Raw genomic sequence first — 6,005 nt, 5'->3', positions numbered from 1 at the left:
CTGATGCACCCAGGCTCATCACGCCACCCTTTAGCTGCCAGCTCCTGCTCCCACCTCCAACCTCAGCAGAGAGGCCACTCCGTCCCGCATGCACCAGCTGGACCCATCCAACCTGCACAGCCACTGAGGCAGCGTGGCCAGCTCACTCATTGGGCTCTCCTACCCGACAGAGGCTTCCTGGGGCCACCTCCTTCACACTGCCTGGCACACAGTAGGTGCTCAATAAATATCTGTCTAACAAAGCTACTGGGCCCAGAACCCTGGCTCTAACCCCAGCACAGCTTCTGCCTTCCTCTGGCCTGGGCTCCCATCTGCCTGGGCTCCCAGGGGCCAGGGGCCAGTGTGGATACGACCACGTACCAAGCTGAGTGAAACAGACAGAAGGTGCTCTGGGGACACCTGTAACTGGGGACTTTGCACTGGAAAGGGGGCACAGGCTTCCGGAATGAGCTGGGCTTTGACGGGCAAGAGGACAGGCTGGGGAGAAAAGGAAGAGAATCTTAACTTTACTTTTTTAGAGATAGGGTCTCTGTATGTTGCCCAAGCTGGTCTCCAACTCCAGGCCTCGATGGATCCTTCTGCCTCAGCCTTCTGAGTAGCCTGGATTATAGGCATGGGTCACCACATCTGGCTCTAAAGACCAGAGACTCTTAATGAACAGTTGCATGCGGGACACCGTGTCCGGCACTTTATACAGGTTCACGTGTTCAATTTCTGTGACAGTCTTTTGAATAAAGGTTTACTTCCACTTTCCAGAAGAAGGGCGGCTGCAGAGACATGAAGCCACTTGTCCTGGATCCCACAGCTGCCTGTAGCAGATCCCAGGCATGGCTGGTCCCCGGGTCCTTGTCCTTTCGCTATCTACCTTGCCACCATCTGCGTGCCAGCTTCTACCCAGGCAGCATCCACCTCACTGGTGTCTGGGCAGAGGGAAGCCCTGTGGGCAAAGGCCCAGGGGCTGGATGGAGCCTGCTGAGTGGAAGGCAGAACACACCTAAGAAGGTCGAGAATTAAATCTCCAAAAGTCAGCAGCAAAAGCCTGGGGGAAAGTGGGCTGGTCCCTTGCCCTCTCTGTGCCTCAGTTTCCTCATCTGTAAAATGGGGACATAATGGTACCTACTTCATAAAGAGGATAAATATCTTAAAGCACTTAGAATGGTGCCTGGCACAGAGAAAGCATTGTAGAAACAGTTTCAATTAAATAAACGTGGTAAGAACATGGTGGGCCTGAGTCCAGGCAGAGGGCCAAGGAGCTCTCTGACTGTCGCTGGACCGGGAGGCTTGGCAGGCCCTTGGCCAGCTGGGGGTGGGCAGCCATGCTTTTCTTCCCCAGCCAGTAGGCAGGTCTTTGGAGAACTCTGGAGTGGCTCCATGAGGCCCCCAGGCCTGAGGACCACAGGCAGCCCACTCTCCCCTGACCCCTTCCTCACCCCCACTCATTTCCTAGGAGTCTGACCCTGGAGCCTGGGTGCACATGTGGCTCATTCGAGTGAAGGGAAGAAGGATGCTTACTCCTCTCCCACCCTGGATCCTGAAGGGAGTGAGGCCCAGGGACCCTCTTGCAGCTCCAGCCTCCAATAACCAGAGCCCTCTCCTCCCGCTGCCCCCTGGTGTTTCTCCAGGCCCTTCCCCTCTGCCTCATCACTCTGTCCACCTCATCTGTGGTGCCTGAAAATCCCCTCTTGAGCTGTGGGTGTCATTCTTGTCTGATCACTGCCTCCCCCACCACGCACACCGCCAACCCCAAATACAGAGCTTCCACAAAGCCCCTTATTAAGAAATTGGTCAATTTCCTGCTAATTAAAATAAATACTATGCCACATTAAAGGCCAATTAATTTTCAGAGCTGCCAGGGAAACATCGTCTGGAAAATGTACACCCGCCGCCCCACCCCTTCTCAGCAAAGGGCAGCCACATGGCCCCCAGCAGCAGCGGGGAGGGCCTGGTGGGTCCCGAGCTTCCAGCAGGGTGGGGAGGAAGGGATGACCAGTTGTGGACCTGCAGGTGGGTGGAGCTTCCTGTTCCTGCCGGGACTCCACTCACTCAGCCCAGGAGCTCTGAGACCCCATGCCTCCCCAGGAAACCCAGGCCCTGAGGCCAGGTCTGCCTGGCTCATCTCACAACCAAAGGCGAGCACTTTCTCCAGAACTGGGTCCTTAGTTGGTGAGGACGATGGACTTCTGTGAGGCCTGCGCTCACCAGGCTCTGCACCCCGAAGTTATCACACTGAGGGGCATAGCAGCCTGCAGAGAGAGGTGCCATTGCTCCCATTTGGCAGATGGGCAAGATGAGGCCCAGAGACACCAAACCCCTCTCTTGTATCACAGCTTCTGGGAGCAGAGCAGGATGTACGCCTGGTCCTGCCTGACTATACCCAGAGAAACTCGCAGCAGACCCTTCTCCATCACACACCGTCCTCCCATACCAGCACAAAGGTCAGGGGAACTGCTATGTCTGCATAAAAGCAAATGTCATCAGTTGGATTTGTTCAAGGTGAGGCTTACCTGCTTCCTAATCATATCAAAAGCTCCCGCTGATGGAGTGTCAGGGACATGCCAGGAGTCCTGCCAGGCACTGACCGGTTGTCATCTCACCGAATCCTCACCAGCATCACACAGCTCAGCGAGGTTAGGTAACATATCCAAGGTCACACCGCCCGCCCACAAATTAGTCGTGGCAATCTCCTGTCTTCAAGGTCCAAGTTTTGCTATTTCCTCAAGGTCAAAGCCAAGGTCTTCTCCTGTCCTGGGAGGACAACAAGCCATAGACAGAATGCTGGGTTCCTGGTGTGACCTCTGACAAGCCTCTTTGCCTCCCTGGGCCGCAGTTTTCTCATCTGCCAAATGGGAGGGCTGGACTCACTACTCCCTCGGACTCTGTTTAACTTGAGCATCCTGCAGGGGCCCTCAGCCTGGGGCAGGTGGGGTCAGAGGGCAGATGGCCAGGAGCAGAGCCAGATGGGAGCAACAGCCTTCCCCCTGCCAGGTCAGGGAGACCTGGCTGCCTCGCAGTGAGAGGTCTGGTAGCCAGGGAGGGTAGTGGGGACAAGAGCCTGGCCAGGGCTGGCCACGGAGTACAGTACCCCCACCTCCAGCTGCCCCTGTGCTGCAAACACCCAGGGTGGCAAGAGTGGCATCCTGATCCCAGCAGCGCCTGCAGGACGGAGCACCTCCTGTCCACCCACCCCCTGCCACTTGCTCACCCTTACTCGTCCAACCCCAGGAGCTCAATGCCTGCTCAGAGCAGGAATTAGAGGCAGGGGAGGGGCAAGGAGAGAAAGGGGTCATTAGGGGCCTTGCTGATCCTTCGTGAGGCCTCCATGTCCCCATCCCTCACGCAGAGCACTAACTTGGAGGCCGAGCATTTCATCAAAGCGAAGCGTCTCTCGCCGGTACCGTTGGAGAAGTGCTGAGGTGTCCCATTTCTCCTTGAGGCTAAGGAAGGAGAACACAGATCCGGAGCGGAGCGCGATCTGCCGTCCCTGAGCCGAGCACGCCCACCGTGCTGGGGATTGATTGCTTCCATCCTTCAGCCCACTCTATGGAGCACCCACCGTGTGACAGGCGCGGCGCTGAGCACCGAGGACAAGAAAAGGAATAGGCCACGACATGCGCGCCTGAGAAGTCACAGAATCAGACGGGAGACAGACCCGATGCCACACACCAAGCTCTGGATGCACACAGGACACTGAGTAACTCCTTGGGGGTGAGGGGGTTCCCAGGGCACTCGACAACTGACAGAGTCTGGAAGTGGCCTGGAGCAGAAAGGGCATTCCTGGTGGGGGCACAGCAGGAGCAAAGGCCTAGTGGCATGAAAAAGACCAGGGAGTGTTGAGGGAACAGAGAGCAGCTTGGTGTTGGGGCGGCATTGGCGGGTGGAGCTGGAACCGATGAGAAAGGAGAGGCTGACTGGGGTTCAGGTGGCTAGGACCTTCTGTGCCATGCTCTGCCAGTTACAGCCAGCAGTGGTGGTAAGCACAGCCACCTGGCATTGAACAATGACAGTATGGCCAGCACTGTGCTAAGCTCATCTCAGTCACTCTCTCACCACATCCTCCAATGAGCCCATGAGGCCCAGAGAGGTTAGGTGAGTTGCCAGTGGTCACACAGCTGAATAGCGGCCAGGCTGGAACTTGGACTCAGGCTCCCAACTCTCACCTACCAGCATGTGCTGCCTCTGAAGAGTTTGGGCTTCCCCTTCAAGGCAACTGGGAGCCATGAGGGATTTTTAAGGGGGGTGGGTAGCACAGTCTCAGTGCTCTGAATCCCCAAGTCACGTTCGTGGAGAACCCGCTGCATCCACCTGGGAGACATGGTCAGTCTGTTTTCAGGGTCTCAGGTTCACCTTGGCCTCCCTGGGAGCTGCCCTGGTCTTCTCCATGCTCCTCCCTGAGTACTGGGGCTTGACCTGTGTCTTCTACCCCAGCCCGTGCTGCTCCTGGGTTCCAGCCTTAGGGCAGGGTCATTGCTGCCAGGGCCTCTTCAGAACCCGGGTGCCTACCTATCAGGGTCTCAGCCCCTCCAACACTACCTGGGACCCCCACATTGCCCACCCTCTCTTCCCTCCCTTTGTTGCTTGGGGATAGCACCTGGGATGCGGGGTGCACAGGGAAGTGCCCCCTGATGGAGCTGGACAGCCCTCAGGAAGATCCAGCAGCGGTGGCCTCTCTTCGCTCTTCCCCACTTCCTCTCGACTCCCTCTGCCCACCTAGCTTTCACACTGGGCACTGGATTGTTCCTTCCCACCATCTCCCCTCCAGGGCTTTCATTCTGCTCCCCTGACCCCAGGTCTCAGCACTGCAGGCATCACAAAACAGTGGATTCCAGAGGCTCCAAAACACTTCCACCCTCCAAGTACCCACTGAGCATATGGAGAAGCTGAGGCCCAAGCACGGCCAATGGCAGAGCAGCTGGAAGCCCAGTTCTCCTGTGCTCTCACCGCAGCTCCAGCTCCTGGTCAGCCGCCCACCAGGCATCTGCTGAGTGCTATGTGTTTCCATATAGGGGCATCTCACACTTGGTCCTCACTCCAGCCCAGAGCAGGCTGGGTTAAAACAGGAAGGCTGGGCTGTCCAGCTCTAGCTCCTAAAAATGCAGTGAGTCCCATTTTGGCATCTCTGCCTTGCAAACAGGTAAAACGAGGCAAGCAGTAGCTCAATGACTTGCTGTCCCTGGTCATGGTCAGGCAACCACAGTCACACAGTCACAAGGGTCTCCTGAAATCTTGCCTATTTTTAGTGTTAGGGTCAGGAAATGCCTTAGTATAGACTACTCTCCTTGTGCCCGTGGCAGACATTACTAATTGATCACAGCACTCTTTTCCTGTAAGCCCAGATGTAGACTCAGAATCGTCAACACAGCCTCTATCAACTGAGGAGCTGGCAATCAAGGTGACACCTGTTCATTCCCCTCCCTGGACAGTAGGATCCAGTCTTATCTAGTATCTTCCCAGCACTTGGCTCAGGGCCCAACACATGGCACAGATCACAATAATAAACTTTTTTTTTTTTTTTTTTTGAGATGGAGTTTTGCTCTTGTTGCCCAGGCTGGAGTACAGTGGCACAATCTCGGCTCACTGCAACCTCCGCCTCTGGGGTTCAAGCAATTCTCTTGCCTGAGCCTCCCAAATAGCTGGGATTACAGGCGCCCACCACCACGCATGGCTAATTTTTGTATTTTTTAGTAGAGACGGGGTTTCACCATGTTGGCCAGGCTGGTCTTGAACTCCTGACCTTAGGCGATCTGCCCGCCTCAGCCTCCCAAAGTGCTGGAAGTACAGGTGTGAGCCACCGTGCCTGGCCACAGTAATTAACTTTTTAAATTCTTTTTGAGATGGAGTTTCGCTCTTGTTGCCCAGGCTGGAGTGCAATGGCGCGATCTTGGCTCACTGCAACCTCTGCCTCCCGGGTTCAAGGGATTCTCCTGCCTTAGCCTCCCGAGTAGCTGCGATTACAGGCATGCGCCACCACACCTGGCTAATTTTGTAGTTTTAGTAGAGATGGGGTT

The 6,005-nt window shown here is 56.1% G+C and overlaps 1 long non-coding RNA gene across 1 annotated transcript; it reads right to left on the bottom strand.

Annotated features, from left to right (window-relative positions):
• Positions 1-581: 581 nt before the first annotated feature.
• LOC117070711 lies at positions 582-5,505 on the bottom strand. Its single transcript, XR_004432019.1, has 3 exons — positions 3,350-5,505; positions 2,505-2,745; positions 582-969 (listed from the first exon to the last, which is right to left on the bottom strand). It is a non-coding gene; the product is annotated as an uncharacterized LOC117070711 (long non-coding RNA).
• Positions 5,506-6,005: the final 500 nt, after the last annotated feature.

This window comes from Trachypithecus francoisi, unplaced genomic scaffold (genome assembly GCF_009764315.1).
Source record: "Trachypithecus francoisi isolate TF-2019V2 unplaced genomic scaffold, Tfra_2.0 Contig01585, whole genome shotgun sequence".
In the NCBI taxonomy this organism is placed as follows: Eukaryota; Metazoa; Chordata; class Mammalia; order Primates; family Cercopithecidae; genus Trachypithecus; species Trachypithecus francoisi.
Note: the sequence above shows the minus strand (reverse complement) of the source record. Positions and strands in the feature narration are given on the sequence as shown.